Genomic DNA, 22,872 nt, shown 5'->3' with positions numbered 1-22,872 from the left:
AAAATTCCATTTAAAATTTTTCTCCCCCACCCTTGCCACCTCCCTCCTCAAGACAGTGCGCATCTGATATAGGCTATACATATACATTCCTATTACTTTTTTTCACATTAGTAATGTTGTAAGTAAGAATTAGAACCAATAGGAGGAAACAACAGAAAGAGGAAACAAAACACAACAGAAGAAAAAAAATAGCAAATAGCATACTTCAATCTGCATTCAAACTCTATAGTTCTTTCTTTGGATGTGGATAGCATTTTCCATCAGGAGGTCTTTGGAGATGTCTTAGATCCTTGTATTGCTGAGAAGGGTTAAGTTTATCAATATTAGTCATTGCACAACATAGCTGTTATTGTGTACAACATTCTCCTGGTTCTGCTCACTTCATTCAACATCAGACCATACAAGTCTTTCCAGGTCTTTCTGAAGTCAGCCTGTTCATCATTTCTTATAGCACAATAGTATTCCATTGCATTCATATATCACAACTTGTTCAGCCATTCCCCAGTTGATGGGCATCCTCTCAATTTCCAATTTAAAAACAATTTTTAACATTCTTTTTTTTTTAATTTAGAGTTCCAAATTCTCTCCCTCCCTCTCCTCCTTCTCCCTTCCCTAAAACAGCAAGCAGTTTGATATAGGTTATACATGTGCAGCAGGAATATCAGTTATTATTAACACACCAACACACCCATTTACCTTCATTGCTACTACTGTCCAGTTGAACAAAAAGAAAGATGGTGGTGGTGATGTTGAAAGAAAATCAAATAATCTTTACTATCTGACCAAAAGACATATTCCCATCCAATTCAAGATTGGAGATCATTTTTAAATCTTAGTGACAATTCTGTTTACTTTCATCTAGGGACTCTGAGCTTAATTCCTGGATACTGGATACTGAGTTTTACTTTTTCCAAAGCAAGAAGGGTGTGGATATGTATTACTAAGAAAGCAATTTGGCATTAGGAAAAATAAATACTGTGTTGCCTAATATCCCATAGGGGTAGGAGGGGAGAGTGCATAATGTCTTATAGACATGGTTAAGGGCTAGTGTCAGAAATGTAATGTGTAAGTAGATGTGACTTTAAGATGTTAAGTGGAGTGCATGTATAGGAATTTTTGGTAATCGACCCAGGGCATCTGAAACCAATAAGGGAAGAGGAAGGAGGAAAAAATTTGCTGAATGACTGAATAAAGCAGATGGCTTAACTTTGAATGAAACAAGGAATTTGAGTATTTCTCTTTTTCCTCCTGCACCTCAAATGTATTTTTTCCTCTTCTATATATTCACTTGTAATTTAAAAAATAAAACCGAAGTTGAGAATCAGAAATCCAATGTTGTTTTTCTGCCCTTCTCATGGATTTGGTGGTAGTTAACTTTTTTTTTTCTCTTCCACGAAATGATTATAACACTGCTTCTTTGTTTCACATCTTGCAGAGGACTTATTAGTCATTACTCTCTAAAGTAGGAATTTCTTTGAGGTCTTTTGCTGAAAGAGTATTGTCTAAATGCTGGATGTTGTGAGCAACTCACTGATAGATGTGATCATTTTTTCCTCTCCTTTTAAAAGCAAAGGTCATTTTCATGGTAATCTTTCAGCACATTTTTGGCCTCTTTTGATAAAGCTATTCATAATAGCAAATGACAAAACCTTTTTTCTTCCTGTAGTATTTTCTGTTCACTAAAATTATAGAAACTTTGTTTTTGTTGCTCTGAAAGTCTTTTAGGAATACTCAATATTTGTCTCCTTCCTTCCTTCTTTCCCTTCCTCCCTTCTTTCCCTTCCTCCCTCTTTCTTCCTCTCCTCCCTCTCCCTCTCCCTTTTTCTCTTTCCTTCTTTCTCTCTGTCTCTCTGTCTCCCTGTCTCTCTCTCTCTCTCTCTCTTTCTCTCTCTTTCTGTCTCTGTCTCTTTCTTTCCCTCTCTCTTTCCCTCTCTCCCTCTCTCCCTCCTATCGAGAATCCAAACCTTCAGGCTGGGCAATGGTCATCAGAATTGCTCTGGCCTCTAGATTTCATGGGATGAGTGTACCTGAACATACTTCAGTCTTTGTGCACCAGATGTGGAACACATTTTTTTCATCTAGGCATTTTTACTCTCATAATTCCCAGGTGGAATTTACTGAGCTTGATGTTATGAGTCCTTTAAATATGGTGAAATATTGGTTTACCTTCCATGTTTCTAAATGTAACATATAAAGTAGCATTTTACCCAGGCATATATCAAATGTATATGCTTGAGAAGGATACTTTGTAATGAAATAAAAATAATAACACTGCAGTTGTAGGACATTTTACGAGTTTTTAGAGACTTGAACGAGTCTAACATAATTATTTCTTGAATCCTTATGGTCTGTTATAAATACCCCACTGCTTTCTTCTATTGTTATTATTGCTTTATCCCTTGCTTTCTTTGAGCCACCTCAGTGAGAATTTTACCTCGTCTAAACAAATTTCTGAAACCAGACATAACATGAGTTCCATAATTTTTGAACTGTTTGAACTTTAAGGAGAGCAGGCTAATGAATGTGTTTTCAGCATATCATAGGACCACTTCTGACATATATGGATATGTATATACACACATATATGAAATACTTAACTTTAATGTCTTTTATCTCAAACTTTTAAAAGTTTGGCCAGTGTAAATCTCTCATCTTGCCAAAGATAATATTACCATACATTATGAAATAGATAAACAAAACTGGATTAGTACTTTTTTTGACTCTCCTTAGAATTTTATTCCATATATATAAGAGAAGTGATGTTATGTAGTTTGGCTCAATCTAAGGATTTCGTAAATTTGACAGGAGGGCGTTTCTGTGTGAGTGTCTAGATTATTACTGTCTAAAGTTTCACTTTGGGATAAAGTCATCATTATGTAATAGCATGAGCAAAGTCAGTGAATATAATGTGTTCTGAGGTAAACACAGGAGTAGCTTTTCTATCAAGTATTTTAATTAATTAGCTGTAATCTCTGAATATTCATGTAAATTACTATGATTTCAAATAAAATTTGCTGGAAAGATAAAAAGAGGGTTCTGGTTGACATTAGGGTCAAAGCAGAGAGGTTTTCAGTTAAGGGGTCACCCAGTGCCAGGAAATTTTACAGTGAAGGTACAATATCTTATTTTGAAATCTTGCACTGCAAACTGAAAGGAGGCTTTGGAAGGGCTCCAGAGCCTATGAGTGTATTAAGCTTTGCTTCTAAATCATGGCACATCACAAGAAAATGTTTGATAGTCTTTCCTAAGCTCTAGTATTTTGAGTTATTTCAAATATGACAAATTTGTTTTGATACTAGACTATGAAATGTGAGTTGTTCTGCCTCCCCCTTCTCTTCTACTCCCAGAAAAATACAACGATTCCCTTAGACTTTGGGGGAGAGGAGATGAGGGAATTGTTCTCTCTTTGCTACTTTGGGAAAAATTAAATGTTAGAAGAATTTAAACCAGTACTTTAGTTTTCCCATTTTTAGATTAGATTGCTTTTTATAGAGGTTCTTCAGTTAGGATGTGTGTCTCCCTATTTTCATTGCTTCTGCCATCTGCTTACATCTGTGGGTTTTTGTCGATGTTGCATAGCCTCTATCTTTTTTCCTTTAGAGTATGTTTTCCCCCCTCAAAATTGAAGGGTTTTTTTTTTATTTCAAAATAACTACTCTGGTTTATATTTTTATTTTTATACAGCTCTAATCATTAGAAAATTTGTCTTAAATTGAACTGAAGTCTGCATCTCTGCAACCTGACCCGTAGCTCTGAGTTTTGTTCTCTAAGACTAAGAAAAATATCTTCCACATGACAGTCCTTTAAATACTTGAAGATGACTGTCATGTCCACTAAGACTTCTATTTGATGGCCTAAACGTCCCCTGTTCCATCAACTAACCCTTGTTTCACAAAGCTTTTGTGGCCCATTGTAATTCTGGTTGGTCTTCTTTGGATGTGAACTCACTTGTTTGTGTCCTCTCTGAAATGTATTTTTCAAAACAGAACACAAGATTGGAAGGGGAAGTATAATGGGGATGATCACTTTCCTCCTTTAGGGCCTTATGCTTTGATGAAAGCAGCCTGGGGTATGTTAATTTTTTTTATCTGCCATGTCATACTGTAGGCTCAAGTTAAGCTCTTGGTATATTAGTAGTGATTACATACAGATATCTACTGCTTTAAGGTGTGCAAAATGTTTTACTTCAGTTTGAACTATGCATCATAACTATTATTATCCTCATTTTCATAGGATGAAAGTAAGGCTCAGAAATTAAGTGACGTGGCCAAAGTTACACTGTAACTCGTGGTACCAAGTTACATTGAGTTAGAGATGTTGCTCAATCCTCAATCTCTACTGATTTAAAGTTGAGTGCTCTTTGAATTGGACGCTATTGTGCAGTGTAGCTACTGTCCCTGTAACTGATAGTCAGTCATCCCATACAGGCGTATCTGTGATAAGGGTCAGCATCTTTCTTGCCTGGAGGGACAATCTGAATAGTAAGTTTCATAAAGACATCCTAGGCCACATCTTTGAAGTAGTAATTGTGACACATGGCCCCATTGATCTTAGGGAATGTTTCACAGCTGTAGTTATATTGTCATTTCATTCCTCACTGATTTGAGATTGGCCAACCTAGGCGCATTGGCCTGAGCTGCTTTTCAGCTGATCTGGAAGGCCCTTGTTTGAATTGTTGGTTTTAGGTGTTCTAGCTTCCATTTCACTAACCTGATAACTTTGCCTTCCTCCAACCAAGGAAATATAGACAGATCAAGACAGTATTCCCATTACCTAAAAAAAATCAAAACAACTATCTATAGCACCACTCCAACATGACACAAAGAGCCAGTTCATATTGGATCAAGAGAGCTGATTGTTAAAATTTTCAGTGTGAGCTGCACATTAGGGCTTGATTTGTTATTTTGTTAGTTGTCTACACTTAAGCAAGCAGTGGAAAAAATATTAAAAATGCAGATTAAACATTAAAGTGTGTTGTAAGTAGTCCCCTTCCCCCAAAAAGTCAGTTGTTAAACAGTTACTGGTACCTCCCTGAATAAACCCATTAACCATACTGCTTATTTGGGAGGAATTAGTAAGTTAGGAAGACATCAGTGAAATGATTGTTGAGCAATCAAGTTACACTTGAGATTAGATAGCATTGTAGTGGATCTAGTCAGTAAAATATTTTAACTTTCTCCAGTTTAAGGCTTTAAGCAGGGCAAAGGTCAGAGGACACAGAACTAGCAAAGGCATCATTGAAATTTTTGATCTTGGGGTTCACGATGGGTAGGCAAGCAAATGAAGCCAAAAGAGAAGGCTGTTTGTAAGAATATGATGAGAAAGCAGCACTGGATGTCACCATGAATGCAATATAAAGATGCGGTTCAGTAGGCTTGTAGGATGGGCAACAAAAAGAAAGGAAGTTGTGGTCAGAGAAGGGAAGGTCAGAGGTGGAAATATTCTAAGGATGACTTCTTAGGAAACAGAGGAAACCTGAATATGTTGGTAGATTGTTAGGAAAATCCTAAAGAGGAGTAGATATCAAGGTCCCTGGAGTTGAGGAGCCTGTGAAAATATGAGGTCATTATGTTTAAATTAGTAATCATCAGCATGGTGTATTAGAAAGAGCAGTATGAGGACCGGGGGTTCAAATTCTGTCCCAATCACTGCTCTTTTAACTGTGGGCGAACCATCTCACCTCTCTGAACCCTAATTTCTGAAACTATAAGATGATTAGACCAGGTGACCTGTAATCATCTAGTTTAAAACAAATGAACTTTAGGGTCTTTTAATTGCTAACATTCTAACTGCAAATCATACTGTGCAGTACAGGAAATGCTTTATGAAGAATTCACAGAACTCTAAGTTATCCTCCCTATTTTTATTTTTCTCTTTTCCCACATACACTCAGCCTCTCTCCCTACTTCTTTCTTCCTTCTTACCTCCTCCCTTCCCCCTTTTCCCAATAAGCTAACTGGATTGGCTGTCATGATTTAGAGTAATTATGCACACATTTTTCTTGGCTTCTAGATCAAAATGAAAATTGGGCAATATGTGCAGTATTATATAGGTGATAGGAGCAGATATGGGACTTACTGATAGACTCTAGATGTTTCAGGTTAAAATTGGAATGAAAGACAACAGAAATTTCCTTTAACTTTCATGAAATAGTATGTATTTGCCCTAGTCTTCTAGTAAGATGATGTCAACATTATGGATTCTCATCGCTTTTATCTATGCTGTGTATTTCTAGTGATATTTTCAAGCACCAGAGCTTTTGTTCTGTTTTGCATTTTACTGGTTGACCTCCCACTTGCATAATTTAACACCTCCCACCCCCACCCCATGACATCTTTTCCTTCCACTTAAAAATGAACTTGGAGCACAATTACATTTAGCCAGATTCTGGAGTTTTTTTCTGACTCCCTTTTGAATTGCCTTCCCAAACTTAGTGTCTCAACTTGTATGGTCTGTTTAGTTCTTAGATTTCACAATGTGCTAATGTGCATAATAACTTTGAATGGCTAGAAAGAAGTGTTGTAACCAGAGTTCCACTCAAATGTACAGCAGTTGGCTCTTAAATTGTCAGGTGAAAGAAATATATGTGATTTTCACAGGGATCATGCTCTCTGAAAAGGGTTTTCATTTTTCCCCCTTTCTTTAGCTTGGTATCTATTTTTTTCTTTAGGATCTTCATCTGAATTTTGTGCGTGTGCTTTTCTGAAATAACCCAGATGTGGCCAGTGAAATCTGGATTTATTTTCATCTATTAATGTTGACATTCCATTCATGAGAACTAAATTCAGAATTATTGTTTCAAAAAAGTTATATATACCAGGTCATTTATTTTGAGCCTGCTTGGTGGGCTAGTGGTTATCTAATGATAAATTTTTAAATTACTCTGAAATATGTCAAGCTCAAAGCTTATTATTATTAAATTATAAGTTTAAAATATAGTTGAAGGTTATGAAAATGTATACTTCAGAATTTCAAGTGTTTTGATATATAAGTGTTGACCTTAAACTCCCAATGTATATTTTTTAAAAAACAGACTGGAAAAAACTTTCTTTAGAAACATTAATGCAGAATTTTTTTTTGCCTGAAACTTGTGGTCCTAATTTGCAAATAAATAAAAACTTCATTTAATTAATAATGTAGGAGAAATAGCACAGTTATTAATAAATAGGTATTGACAATCCATTTAGCACTTGAGTATAACAAGAACAAGATAACCAGATATTTTCTTAAAAGTTAACAACATTTACGTTTTGTTAGTAACAATGTAGAAAGTAATTTTGAATAGAACCCATCAGCTATAAAAGGACTGCTTATATATATAGCTTATAGGTATTGTTTATTCAGTATGATACTTTGTAAATTAACATCAAGCATTTATTAAGCACCTACAGTGTGCCAGGAACTGTGCTATGTGCTGGAGATTATAAAGAAAGGCAAAAGATAGTTTTTGCTCTTGAGGAACTTATAGTCAAAGGAGGAGACAACATGCAAACAAGATATATATATTATGTTAAAATTAACCAGCAGAGTAGGCTGTATCATCACCCTCTCTTCAACCTCTTTAATGGTCAAATATTCATACAGTGTTATTCATGGAATAGATCTTAGGAGTTATGTAGTCCAGCCCTATATTTTTCAGATGAGGAAGCAATCCCAGACAAATGAAGTGATTGGTTCAAAGTCACAAGGCAAGTTAATGGTAAAATCACGATTCAAACCCAGGCCTTTCTTCTCCAGTGACAGTGCCTCTTGTTCTACTACCATGGCACAAGTTAAAAAGGTAGGTAAAGAAGAGGACCTGAAAAAAAAACCTGACAGTATTGTTTATATAACTCTAGAAGACTAGAGAGTAGGCATGATCACAGCATTCCATGAAGAATAGGTAAGATATTTAGTCTGTAAGTTTTAAAAGACAAGAAATGTCAGAAATTAATAGGATGATTGGAAGTAGACTGGCTTGTTATTTATAGATAGCACTGTATAATATAACAAAAAACAACAAGTGTAGTTTAAACTGTATAATTTTTATATGTAACCAACAGTCTATCATAATTTTTTTTCATCATCTGAAGCAGTGTTTAACTTAGTAGCATAAATGATATGAGGTTCAGATTTTAAATTTTCATTTCTGGAATTTATTTTAATTGATTTAAATTTTTTCCAATGACTTGACAGCTATAACTTCAGAAAAATTCACATTACATATCTTTGTATGTAGTGTTAACATGTATGCAAGGATGGAAGTAATAACTTTATACTAAACCAAAGTACTATAGAAATAGCCAAAGATGAATAAGTAGCCTCATTTTAATTTGAGGATCCTGGTACCTTGGTGTTGGAAAGGATCTGAGATGTCATCTAATAATTGATAAGTTTTGGAACTCAAAGGCAACTTGAAGATCATCAAGTCCAACCCTTTTATTTTCAGAGGAGGGAAAGGGTGGACGTAGGGGGAGGTTACTTGCCCAAGATGACATAGCCTGTTGGAGGCAGGTTTTAAAACCTTTTGTCTTAGGAATTTTGTGTGTTTGCAATAATATTTTAAAGACTTTGAAGTCTGAAATGAGAGTGTTTTTTCCCCCTCACCATGGTAAATATCTCCTTACACTTTGTTTTCTGCAGATAGTTTAAAAATAAAAAGTAGCCTGCCAAAAATTATTTTCATAATTTCACAATAATAACTAACATTTACATAAAATTTTTAGGTCTGCAGAGCACTTTATATATTATCTTGGTCAGTAGCAGCTGTTGATTAAAATTTTCTAGTTTAACTGAATTATGACATTTAATTTTTGTTATAAACTTAAATGTCAACAAAACTCAAATAAGCACATTAAACAAAGTGCAAAATCTTACCTAAGTCCCCTAGCTTTTAACAAGCCTAAACCAAAAAAAATTAACAAAACCAAGAAGCAATCAAATAAAATGCTTATGTTCGAGGTCACCTTCCAGGTCTCGCCTAAATTCTTCAAACTTTGTCCCTGTCCTCCAACTTTTTCTTTTCTTCATTTAAAAAACTGGGTTTAATCAAAGTGTATGTAGTTCTGTTTATGTTGCTTTCAACTCTGCATCAGCTTGTATAGTTTTTTTTTAAAGCATTTTCTTGTATGTTTCATATTTTTCTCTTTTTTTAGCACTGTAATATTCATTATATAAATGTGCTATAATTTATTCAGCCATCATCCAGTTGTTGAACAGATTAAGTTGTTTCCAACTTTTTGGAAAGTTATAGAGTAGCTATGGATATTTTTGTATAGATAAGTCTTTTCTCCCTTTTATGAGATTTTTGTGATAGTTTTGGATTAGAATCACTTGGACAAAAGGTCTGATACATTTTATGACTCTTATTTCCATATTATTCCTGAAATGTTTGCCTCAGTCCACATTCTCAATAACAATGTATTAAAACAGCTATTTCACAAAAATCTTGCCAACATTGGAATTTATCTTTTTTTTTTCTTGGCATTTTTGCAAGTCTAATAGGTTTAAAGTGGTATATTAAAATTTTTTGGATTTATGTTTCTCTGGTTTTCAGCATCATTTCATCGGGTTATTAACAGTTGACAATTCTTCCTTAAATTGCCTGCATTTCATTTGATCACTGCTTTATTGGGTAGTGTGTATTATTATGCATTTTATACATATGCATCTGTCTCTTCCTGGTAGCAGGCTAGTATCTAGAATATTAATTTCAAATATTGTTCCCAGTCTTTCTTTTTGTTTTCGTTTTAAAGACATTATTTTCTTTGTGCAAAAATCCTTTTATATAATCAAAATCATTGATTTTTGTATCCAGTGATTTCACCTACTGGTAAAAATGCTCCTCCTCCATAGTTGAGACAAATAAATATATTGTTCTTTTTTCTTCCAGTTTTCCAAAATAATTTTTAAAATGCTTAAATGCTGATTCAGTTAGAGTTTATATGGTGTGAGATGTGGAACCAATCTGTTTGTTTGTTTGTTTTTTGCATATAGCCATCTAATTTTCCCGGTAATTTTTGTTAAGCTGATTACATTTCTTAGTATTTTTTGAGCATCTGAATTATTGCCCATTTGCTATTGATGTTACTCTAAGCTCAGAGCAATGGTTTTTGGGTTATTAAAGGATTTTTTTTTAAAAAAAATGCTGCAGCTATAGAATTTTTAGTAATTCTGGAATTAACAGGGCCCTATATTTACAGATTAATCAATGGAAGATTATTTTAACATTATTTTCTAGAAAGAAAGCAGTCATAGCTTGTTTGCCAATACCTTCCTTCTTACAGACAGTGAACCTACTCCTTTAAAAATAGTGTATTTTGTTTTGTAAACAGTCCACCTTGAAATTATGAATATGAGTTGTTTGTAACACAAGTATCCCTGAAGTATGGGAATAAGCAACTGATTTATATGTTGTAAATGTAGTACCTTAAGTGCCTAGAAAACCCGGTCTGTAACACTTAAAGTCAGTCTAAGCAAGCAAAGAATAAGATCATCGAACATGACTCTACTGAGCTAGGCAACTTTAAATCAAAAAGATCAAAGAAGGTTATAACTAAAAACAGCACTTTGTGCAGCTTCCCTGTAGAAGCAGGAAGAGACTAGAAATTACATGTCACCTTCATATCCTGACTTGCTGACCTTGTGCTAGGATCAAGCCTCTCTGTATGCCAGCTGTTACCATTATTAAGACCTTGCCCCTAGGGGTTAAGTAGGAGAAAAACTCTCCTGTCCTATAGGAGAGCAAACACTGGAAGTTCCAGCCCCCTAACATGCCTAATTCAAGACAATCTGCATGTGCTTGTCATTCAGCCTAGTCTCCAGGCATTGGAAGGGCAGCTGTGGCCAACTTTTCCTTTCTGTTGTGTGGCTGCTGCTCTTGCCGCTACTGGGGTTGCTCCTGCAGTCATTTGCAAATCAGACAGCCTTGGGGAAGGGAGCCTGTAGAGATCCTGGAGTGAAGTTTCTTCATTAGGCTGAAAGGTAGTAAGTTCATTTGTTCTTGTTTTTAAACAAGTGTGTTTCTTATTTTGGTAAGAATAATTTAACATCCAGTTTTGTTCTTTGTGCTTGTGATGGTAATTCTGCATTTCAAACTACGGGAGCCCACACATTTACCAATGTAAACTTTGAATGAATGCATTTAAATCATGTTGAGTTTATTTGAATTACAGTCTAATGCTGGAAGCTAATGTAAGCAGATTTTTTGGCTGGTAAGAAAGTTCTGTGTTGATGGACCTGGGGATAGTATAGGAGTACCTTACCAATTCTCATAGTAATATATAAAGTAGTCTAAAATGATTTTATACTTTGTTTGCCTTGTTAGCGTTCTCTTTACCACCCAGTAAAGAAAAAAACTGGAAAATTAGAGAAGAGGCAGTTAATTTGTATGTCCATATATGTTAAACATGTAGTGAATTATATATATCTTTCAATGTGCAAAGATGATATCTTGGTTCAGATACGTTCCTGTGAGCTGCTCAGAAGGCAAGCTGAATTCTATTAAGTACATTCCAATAGGTCAAATACTCTGATTGGTATGTGAGTTCTTTTTAAATGATTAAATTTTAACTATATTGTAATTTTGACAACACTATATCTAGAGCACAACTAGATTATTCCTTGAATTAGAAGAAAAATAATTTGCATTTAAAAAAATTTTTAAATGAAAACAAGTAAATTATATGTAAGCTTTTTAAATCTGTAGTTAATTCAAGTGTCAGAACAATTTTCAGACCTTGGTTAATATGAGATTTTTTTTCCCCTTGGGCCAGTAGTAGGAAGTATGTAAGGGTTTGGGGAAAAAAGAGATGCTACTGATAAAGCTTGATGAAAAAAACTGGAGCTTTTTTTTAAATTAACATATTACATACCAGTTTGACAACCCCTTTAGCAACACCCAATGAGACCAATTAGCATCCAGACCCCCTTTTACATTTTTTTTAAATCCTTCTAAGTACAATATGTGGAATATTGTTGTTGAAAGAAATAGCATAAAATGTATCTCCTCCTCCCCCCCCTTTTTTTGCAAAAATTAGTAGTATTTTAGATCATGGAACTTGTAATTCTTAAAACTTCAATTCCCTTTGATGAATGGTAATGGAAAGTCACTAAGCTATGTAAATAAGCTTTAAAGTTATGACAGTGCTTTGCTTTGTAGGCAGTGGATTTTACCACTTTCCTTGCTCTTAAGCCTACTGAGTTATTTCTACTTTAAAAAGTTTATGTAATGACTTTCTTTTTCCCCTGTTTATTTTTTAGTTCAAGCTTAAGTATTAGACTTCTTATATGGCCTCAAATCCTGCTTGCCCAGTTATACCCTTTCATTTTTAACTGTTTGTTAATTCATATGAAAACAAGGCAGGGTGTTTTTTTGTGTCTTAACATAGCTGATCCTTGGTCTGAAAGGTGAACCACATCACTCACTACAGAGTTGTAACAGTAAGATTGACCTTTATTGCAAATGGTATGTGAAATATGTTACAATAAATTATAAAAATATGAAATATAAGTTATAAATACACAAAAACTGAATTTAGAACCACTCAAAAATGTCTCTATAACAAATTTAGCTGATTTGCTGCAGGATGCCATGATTATTATTCTTTTTAACAAATGTGTTTATCCCATAATGTAACCTAATGCAAACCAAGAAGTTTTTCAAAATATTATACCTTTGATAGCCCTACATAAAATTTGTATGAAATAGATAAATCCTGTTTATGCAAACAATTATATATTTTCTTTTGCTTACATTTACTGTTTTTTTTTGGTTCTCTCAACTGCTATTAGCTGCGGAAATTGAAGGTAGTAACAATTTCACTGAAGTCATTTTAGGGGAGATTCAACTCAGAGAGGGAGCTATGTGTTTGACACGAGGACCATGTGGAAATGCGGGTCTCAGAGACCAGTGCAGGAAATAATAATTCATGGACTCTAAGGCAAAATCAGATTCCTAACATGTCAACCCTTTGGAAGAGGAAAAAGAAAAAAAACAACTTATATTTGCTGTGGAGGTTAAGGAAAGGCAAGAGGAAGAAAGAAAAACTCTTTGTTCACTAAATTTTAATCTCTGTTTTTTTTTAAATTATCATTTTAACCAAACTATTTTTCTGGCTTGCATATTTAGATTCCAGAAACCTCCTCACTAACTGAGTGCACAGTAGGTACTCATTTAAAAATACTTGTTGAATGAAAAATAATCATCTAATTAATTGGAAAAAAATACAATTTGTTCAGCTTTGTGAGTCAATAAGAATCACATACAAACAAATATAAAGTTCATCTAATGAATGAGCATTAGGATGGTATGTATGTAATTTAAGCAGGAGATATAAAGTTTATTAAATTTGTTCTTTAACTTGTAGAAAGAGTTAAACTCAACAATGTAAAGTTTGGGTTTTTTTAAAGTTCTCTTAAACTTGATAACTTCTTAAGGAGATGTCTGTCAAATTAATAAGGATGGTCTTACTTGGGTTACCTACAAACACCTCCATTTTCCTCAAGCAATGCAGTAGACTTTAAAAAAAAAAAAGTGATCCACTTAAAGATTTATTTGCTGGTCTTTAGGCAGCAGGGCATAGCCCATCAGGGGAGTTGCTCTAGCGAAATTTCATTTGTTATTTCTAAAACTTCACAAAACAGCAGGGAGTAAGTGCCTGGTATTTGATGCTTGGCGTTTGTGGGAAAAGCCTAGATAATTCTTAATGTAGTATTTAAAAACAACACACCACCACCAAAGTCAAACAGCTTTTAAGTGCTTTATGGTGATTGATCTCAGTTTTAGGCTTCATGGAAGACATTTAGAAAATTCCTTCACATCCCATTGATTGCCTGCCAATATGTGGGAATAGAATTTTCTTATTTTGATTTGCACTCTTCCCCTCTCACAGGGCTCCTTCCTTTGAGTCACTAATTATTGAGTCTTTGTGATGTTTGAGGTATTACAAATCTGTAGAAATGGTGGGCATGCTTGTGATCTGTTCAACAACATTAGTGAAGCCCAGTAATGTGATACTACTGCTTCTCCTGGAGAAGAGAGATGGGGTGACAGACATGTTACTTAACTGTAAAATTTGCCCATTTAAAAATTCTAGTTAAGGCAAAGTAGCTTCAAATGAAAACTTATGGTCTGGAGAGAGAACTGTCACTTTTTGAGGGTCCTGTTTATTACTGCAGCATCAAGTGGCCTTTATTTGGCAGAGATCTGAGGGAAGATAATGGGCTGGGTGTCTGGAAGCTGTCTGTGACCTTAGGATTAAAAAGTTTAAGATGTATTAAAATACAATTAGGAGTTTCAATTTCTTTTTTCTGGTACTAAGCTTGGGAGAACATGTTTTTATGGAAGTGCCTTCAGACATCCCATTTGGGGGTTTAAATAGAGGCTGGGAATATAATTTTTCTTAAGTGGTTAAATAAACTAATTAGTCAAATTAGCTGCTTCCTAAACTCTCTTCAAAACTTTCATAAATAATTGAGGCTATGTGACAGCTTCTTCCAAATTTCCACTATGTCACTGAAGTCTGCGCTGTTGTCAGTTTAACTGCAAGCATTTGACCACATGGTCTTTCTTGAGCTGATGTTGTGCTAAAGCTTTTCTTCTCTCTCTCTCTCTCCCAACCCCTCCAACTTTAAAGCACAGGAAACTTCTTTCACTTGCAGCCAAAGAAACAGGTGAAGTTAATCCAAATGCTAAGACACATTCACCTTGATGAACCAAATCCAAGTTCTTCATGACATGCTGCAACTTTTCCTGTTTCAAGCACCATTTCCGGAGTGCTTAGCACTTGAGGTGGCAGCTGCTAGCTTAGTGTAAACTATTCAGCATTCAATTGTACAAATTATAGGTTGTTCCCCATGCTGCTTGCCTTTTTAATGGCATGCACTTTTTTTTTTAACCATAGTTTTTTCAGGAGCCAATACAAGGCTTTAAATAAGTGTCCTCAAAAGACTTAGATATCTACTCAAATTATACTGCTATTCTTGTTCAGTTGTGTCGGACTCTTGGTGCCCCATTGGGGTTTTCTTGGCAGAGGCACTGGAGTGCTTTGCCATTTCCTTCTCTAGCTTATTTTACAGATGAGGAAACTGAGGCAAACAGGGTTAAGTGACTTGCCCAGGGTCATACAGCTAGTGTCTGAGGTCAGATTTGAACTCCAGGCCCAGTGGCGCTTTATCTACTGTACCACCTAGCTGCCAAAATAGACTAGTACTTTCTAATTTCATTAAGTCATACTTGAAACACTCAACAGAAGAAAGCATTTCTATCTTTCATTTGGAATTGTAGCTATATTAGATATTTTTAAGGTATGCATCACATCAGCTGTACAAATTAACATGAGCCCTCAGAGACTTAGGTCTTAAAAAAAAAATTAGCTGACTTGACAGAAGTCAGACTTGGAAAGTATAGGAATACTAATAAAAGCGGAAGACCCACTTGTAGTAATATGCTTTTCCCCCCCGGGATATTAATGTTTACTTTAGTTAGGTACATTGCCTGGTATAATATTGATAAGTGGTAAGAATTATATGGCCTGGTAATTTTAAATGACATACTTAAAAAAAAACCATATTAGCAAGACTGCATTGATTTTCATGGTATACAATGTAAATACTACCTTTGAAAAATCCTTTTAGGGGATGTTTCTATTAATTTTGAGAAAGATGCAATTGTTTATCCAGGAGTGTGCTGATAAATGTATAACAAATGACTTTCCAGGAAAACAAATGTACCAAGGATACACTTTAAAGTTTAATCTGTGCTAGTAACATTTGCTCCATCACTTTCTTAAGCCTATTGTTGTTGTTGGTCCTTTGTTTTCAAAGAAGACTAATGACATCACAGGGTGATTGATGTCTTCACTTTCGTGTGAAGTGGATTTAAGTGAGATAGAGTGGCACAAAGTTGTCAGCCTCACTCTTTCTTTGAGTGTCATCAACGTCCAAAAGTCAAGATGACTGGCGATGGCCAGGGATACAGTGGATGACCTTGGTGTCTTCGATGTCTGACCATCCACACCTGCCTCAGCCACCTTCATGGCCATTGGAACAAATTGTTCTTATCCCCCTATTCCACAGGGGGAGGCTTCACATGCTTAGGGTAGATACCCTGCTTCCCCAACTCACTGATAGATTTGAGGCCGGTCAGTTATCCTCAACCTGGTTTAGTCCGTTGGTTGTACTGTGATGTGGCTGCTGCACATGCCACAGCTTCTTGGAACCACCAGTAACAATCAATCAATCAATCAATCAATCAAGCCTTGATTTGTAGTATTTGTTAATTTCTTAGTTGTAAATGCTCACACTAACAAAAAAAAAAGTTAGCTCCTCAACTGACTCCAACATGCCACTGTGACTATCAGTTATTCTAGATTTAGAAGCACCCACTTAATTTTGAGCCAAAATTTTTCTTCTCTTACACTCATCAGCTCATTCTTCTTGGAGATGGCAAAACAGAAAGAAAACAAAATGAGGAAATAGAGATTCTGGTTCATAGACTAGCAGTATTACCTTGAAACTCTTCCCTCTGAGAGTTTATGCTCTATTTTCTGGCATTTCTACACAACTAATCATGTGAGAATATATATGACTGTTGGTTGTTAATATGAGATGAATGCATGTATTATGTATTCACAGCAGCCTACCTAATTTCTATATGGTCTGCATACTTTGCCTTTACTATTGTTGTCAGATTTGCAATGGCTAGATATGATGACTGCAGAAAAATTTATCGAAATGTCTTTCTGAGACTAGTTTACTTCTGAACTGTTCATTTGAATAAAATAAACTCATTCACCTTCTTGTTTTTGTTTTTGTTTTTCTTTCTGTTCTGTGGTTGGTGTTAGGTGGCAGTAGATTAGCTATACTGAATGAATGATCACAGGGCAAGTGCCTTAGGCTGCTCTCTAAGACTGAAGTTATGGAGAAGATGCTGATCTGTACTGATACAAGTTACTCACCAGGAGCTCCCTGTATTAGTGAAATTACAGGTCAGGGCCGAAGAAAAAAACATTGTTATATGTACAGATATATGTAAAAAATATGAGCGCCATATTTAAAAAGAAACTGAAGAAATTTGGAATATAAAATGTCTTTGAGGGTATTTGTTTAAAATTAATATTTTTAAAGGCTTTGTAGAAAATTCAAAAAAGATTTGATTGTCCAGTGGTGTTGGGTGGTTGCTGTATCAAGATTAGAGCCATTCTTATTCTATTCATGCTTTTATACATTTGTGTTGTGAGGACTTTGGCAAAGAGGGGACCAATAAGTTTTCAGAACATAATAATGACAATACTTTCTTCAATGATTTCCTAGAACTTTTGTTGCCTTATCAACATCTATGTAAGTAAAGTTTATCCCACAACTCATTATGTCCACATTCTTAACAGACCCTTATAAAAATGTAATGATTTTTAACAGAAAACTTTGTTTCATTGTGTCCTTGGTGTGGATTCACACTACATTGTTTCAGGTAAATGAATCATTGCTCTTTTATTTTCATTTGAGTAAAGCCAGTGAAAATAGCATAATTGAATTTGATACTAGGTAATCCTTTGTAGTCTAGGAGGCTTGAAAAATATATGAACCCCTGGATACTTTAGGGGAGATGTTCAACATAATTCCTTGAAGAATTCCAGAACTTTAAAATTAAACAAAAAAAAAAATCGCCACATAACACTTTAGCAATCTTTAAGAACAAATTAAAGTTTTTCATGAAAATTGTATGGAAAATAGTAGATGGTGCCACAAGTTCTAATTGAAATAAATATCATTCATGGTTTATGCAGACTTTCAGCATTTATTTCTTTCTTTTTGGGGAAAGAGAATGTCCCTAATCTGCAAATGGGTGGTGCTTCCATAGCTGGTCAATAAATAAGTTGTTTTTCTCCTAGAACAATGTGTGTATAGCTCCTAAATCCTATTGAATTTACAATGTAGCCAAAAGGAAAGAGTTTTCCCCACAAGAGAGGCAATATGGTCTAGTGCAGAGGTTCCCAAACTTATTTGGTCTACTGTCCCCTTTTCAAAAAAAAAAAAAAAATTTCCCCAGCTCCCCACTGGAAACCTACTTTCTTTAACCCTTTAACTTTTTTTTTTTAAATTGTGTCATTTCAAAAAATATATAATTAAAAAAAGATAGATCTTAAATTTAATAATTTAGTATAAATTTGTGGGTTTTTTCCTGCATTGAAATTTTGATGACACAATATTGTGTCATATAATTGTATGGTATTACATGCACACATTCCTGCCGATGCATGCTAGGCTTCCCAACAATGCACAACACACTCGCTGCTGAAACTTGCTCATTAAGACCTGTCAGCAGACTTGACCACTGATCGTTTATAATTTGCAGGTTATAACTTGCATTTTGTGTGTTATTTGGAAAATGATATAATCACTGCTATTTTAACTCTGTTATACAGCAGATGAAACATGTCCAAATGGTTTTCAAATTTTTCTTCTCTTCTTTCCTTATGTTTCCACTATCCCCTTATTTTTATTCAGTGCCCCCCAATTGCACCTGAGGCTACTACTGCCCCTCCCCCATCATTCCAGTGTCCCCCAGGGGGCAATATAACCCACTTTGGTATGGAGAAAGAGTGCTGGGTTTGGAGTCAAATGTCCTGGGTTCAAGTCCTGCCTCTGATGCTGCTACCTGTGACCTTGGACTGGTAATGGAATCTTTCTAGGTCTCAGTTCCTCCCCTGTGAAATTAATGGTTTGAATAGAAAGACCACTTCCAGGTCTAAATTTGTGATTGCATGCCTGGGAAAGAAATGAAGACTATGGATTTCTTCATAAATCTATTTTTATAGAAAATATTTTTGAGATAGCATGGTGGGAGGAGGTACTAGGCTTTAAGGTTTTTATAGAAACCTGTTAATTGCTTAGTCAACCTCCCAAGCAAGTTGTTTCGGGTAGAAAGAAAAGGCAAGGAAAATTCTAGACAAAATAACAACAACAACCAACACCAACAATGATAGGAGGGCAAGCTCACTAAAGATAAAGTCTCACTGAGGAGCCCCTACCACCAGAGGCTGCTCCTGCACAGAAAAAAAAACCTTTTATTATAATAAGGTGATTTGTTCTATAAAGTTTGGATTCAGTCAAAGGGCTGTACTTGAGGACCTAGAGGGCAACATGTAGCCTCGAGGCTGTAGGTTCCCCAGCCCTGGACTGAATGCCTCCCATTTCTCCAGATTATCAGAAAGAGTGAAGCATCCCTGAAAGAACAGAAATGCTTCAAAGGGAAAACAAAGTGGAAAAGAAAGAATCTGAAGAAGCAGAAGGAAATCTCAACCTATGACAGGAGGGCAGAGGGTCAAAGAAAGGAACACAAAAGCAAGGAATGGAAAAGGACCAATGAGCATGTGAAGCTGTTTAACAGCAATGAAACCCTTTCATCAAGGTGGAAGTTGTACCCTGTGAGGGGGAAACAGCTTCTTGTGCCCCAGGAAATCTACAGGTACTGCCAGAAGAGAGAAGACTAAGTCGTGGGGATACCGAGATGGCCATTGATCTGACCCCTCATTTCAGCTTATTCCTTTGGCCCATTTTTAAAGGGAAAATAGATAGGTAAAGAGATCTACAATAGTAGATTTGATACAACAATGTTGGAAGAAAGTGTTATAAAATAAGTGTTATAAAATCAGGAGGCTCTTGAGAAGAGCAAGAAGAAAATGATTGTTCACATAAGGAACAATTTTATTTCCTTATTTACAACCATCTTTTTTTTTTTCTTTTTGGCTAGGCAATGGGGTTAAGTGATTTGCCCAGGATCACACAGCTAGTAAGTGTTATGTGTCTGAGGCTGGATTTGAACTCAGGTCCTCCTGAATCCAGGGACAGTGCACTATCCGCTGTACCACCTAGCTGCCCTTACAACCATCTTTTTAATAGATGTTTGATTTCTTGCTTTTTGTTTATTTAAAAAGTCAGGTTTTAGGGTTTGATTATTATATTTTAAAGTGATCAATTCTGTTTAACAATAAAACACAGTGCTTTTTAGAAGTTTTGTATAATGTGGTAGATGTGTGGAAAACATTTTTATTGATGTTTTTAATTAAGACTGTTATCTGTCTCTAACTAATAAAAAGCCTCAGGAAGATACCTCCTGTAATTATCTTAGGGAATGTAGAATTCAAGATCAGTAATGAGAGATAGTATATCTTTAAGAATATCTTTAATGTGGGTCTTCAGACAAAATTTTATATGAGCAAATTGTTATAAGTGCTATGGGAGGAAACTGAAATTTGAACAGCATTTTAAAAAAACTGTCAGCCAAAACCTGATGCTCTGGTCACATTGATCATATATTCTTTTTCTATCTATAAACTTTAACTATTCCACTGTATAACATAACTTTTGATGTCAGCTAGAGTCATCCATTGCTACCCTATGAACAGTATTGCTAAAACACCTTGGGATGCAGACAGATTTGTCCAGCTCTGCACTATAGGATTTATCTTATTTTTTAATATTAAGTTTGACTTGAAATAGGAGGTACAAGTAGAGCTGTGAATTTATCCAGCCATTTATGAAAGCAATTTGGCACTCTTTCTCCCAAATTACTAAACTGCTCATACCCTTTGACCCAGCAATACTAGTATTAGGCCTACACTCCAAAGAGATCAAAGAGAGAGGAAAAGGATTCATATGTACAAAAAGAAAAATTATAGCATCTCTTTTTGTGCTGTCAAAAAACCCCAAAACTAAGGTAGTCACTTTCATTTGGGGAAAGAATGAACAAATTATGGTATGTGAATGTAACAGAATATTAGTGCTATAAGAAACAAGAGAAGGGACAGTATCAGAGAAACCTGGGGAAACTTGGCTGAACTAATGCCGAGTGAAGTGAGTAGAACCAGGAGAACAATTTATAATAGCAGCAACATGGTAAAAATGAAAGGCTTCAGAAGACTTAAGAACTCTGGTTAATGAAATGACCAACTGTGATTCCAGAAGACTAAGTAGACAAAGAATGCTACCCACCCCTTGATAAGAAGATAATGGACTAAATATGTAGAATGAAACACATTTTTGGACATAGCCATCATGAGAATTTGTATTGCTTGACTTAATTTGTTATGTGGATTTTTTTTTATCTTTTTTTTTTCCTTTTTATGGGTATGGAGGAAGAAGAAGAAGGAAAAGAAAATAAATGCTTGTTAATCAAGAAAAAAGGCAATTTAAAAAAGAAATGGGCAGCTAGGTGGCGCAGTGGATACAGCACCAGCCCAGAAGTCAGGAGGACCTGAATTCAAATACGGCCTTAGACCAAACACTTGACACTTACTAGCTGTGTGACTCTGGGCAAGTCACTTAACCCCAATTGCCTAAAAAAAAAATAATAAAAAAAGAATAAAAAGAAATTGGGGGGTGCAATGTAGAAATCTAGGTTACTTCTTAATAATTATCCAACTATCTAATTCATCGAGCAACATCTTCATTTTTAAATGGTATTGTGATCGTATGGGTACAGATCCATATATATCCTTCAACACTAGATTTAGTCATTTGGATCAAAGAAATTTTCATTGATCTAGTCTTAGGTTTTGCATTTCCCCACTTGGAATTTCAGGTCTCTTATTAACTTGACATACAGATAACAACTCAGTCTTTTATAGGTGTCCATCCTTTGTTTTGTCTCCTGAGACTTCTTAAGGTGTTGATGATGTCACAGAATAAGTAAAATCACTTCTTTCTGTATTGTTCTTGTCAAACCAATGCTATTACTTTACTTACAATGTTGATATGTAGTATCTTAGCATTTTTTACATTGTCCTTTGTAATTTAAACTTCTGACTTTAAAGACAGCTGCTATGAAGCTGCATTAGCTTTCTTTCAGCTGTCTGTTCCCCAGGAACTTTATAAGCTAAGTAGTTTGGTTTGCTGTCATGTGAGTTAAGATAGTATCATTAGCTAGAATTTAGAGCACATAGAATGATGGTTAGTCAAGCTCCGGTAATACAATCATAATATGCCAAGGTGTATTGAGATAATCAGTGAGATGTCATTGTTTAGATCTTGAGTGCCTTCGATGGTATATCTTTTCCTCATTTGCTAAGTAGAAGATATTTCTTGTAAGCATGATTGAGACCCTCACAGAGCAATAAGAGCCAATTGCCATTGAACCATCTAATCCTAGGAGGTTGAACCTTTTTCTTCCACATTTCCATGTCAATGAAATGTTCCTTGTTTATCTCATCAGTTTTTGTCTCAATTGTTATTATAGTGAAATTATATAAAATTGCTTTTATTTTATAGAAAGGTTTAAGTCAGTAAACGATCACCCATGCTTCTAATATGTCTGGGAGCTGTAAGATAAGCATTTACTGAATTCTGTATGTTCATGTACAGACAAGTAATCACTATGAGAAGAACGATATACGTATCTGGTGTACTAGCCTTTCTTGATGAGTAAATTTTCATTATCTTACATTTTCTAATTTTAAAATATCATGTAGTACAAATTGATAGGGAGTAGCAATATGTTAAGAGAAAAACAAAGAAGTCTTGCTTTTATTCAATGAGCATATAGTTGTTGTTTGTCCTTCATTCTTGAAGAGGACCAATGACATCAGAAAGGTGATGGCTTGATTTGCAAGTGAATTGGATTTAAGTGAGGCAAGGCTGTGCAAAGTCACCAACCTCACTCTCTCCTCTGGAGCCATCTGGGTCTAGTGGCAAGATATAGAAAAGGACGACTGAAGATGGCCTTGGATGAAGTGGGAGACTTTGGCCTTTTTAAGCTAATGTCTTTCCCAGGTCTCAATTTGTCCCAGGTAATGCCTATTCAGTGATTAAGGCTAAGTAAGAAATGATGCAAAAATTGGCCCTTTTACGTAGTCAAAAAAAAAATCAATCTAGGAGGGGAAAACCCCCAGGATT

The 22,872-nt window shown here is 35.2% G+C and overlaps 1 protein-coding gene across 5 annotated transcripts in view; it reads left to right on the top strand.

The window, feature by feature from the left end:
* LOC114050154 (protein dispatched homolog 1) overlaps positions 1–22,872 on the top strand; it is a 234,920-nt gene that overhangs the window by 144,250 nt on the left and 67,798 nt on the right. The window contains exon 1 of one of the 5 annotated variants that reach the window (XM_027871768.1): positions 10,841–10,962. The exons of the other annotated variants lie outside the window; for them this stretch is intronic. The gene's annotated coding sequence lies outside the window, so the exon portion shown is untranslated. Of the gene's footprint in view, positions 1–10,840; positions 10,963–22,872 lie in introns of those variants that run through there. 5 annotated transcript variants of the gene reach the window in all.

This window comes from Vombatus ursinus, unplaced genomic scaffold (assembly GCF_900497805.2).
Source record: "Vombatus ursinus unplaced genomic scaffold, bare-nosed wombat genome assembly UNPS02014798.1, whole genome shotgun sequence".
Classification (NCBI taxonomy): domain Eukaryota; kingdom Metazoa; phylum Chordata; class Mammalia; order Diprotodontia; family Vombatidae; genus Vombatus; species Vombatus ursinus.
Note: the sequence above shows the minus strand (reverse complement) of the source record. Positions and strands in the feature narration are given on the sequence as shown.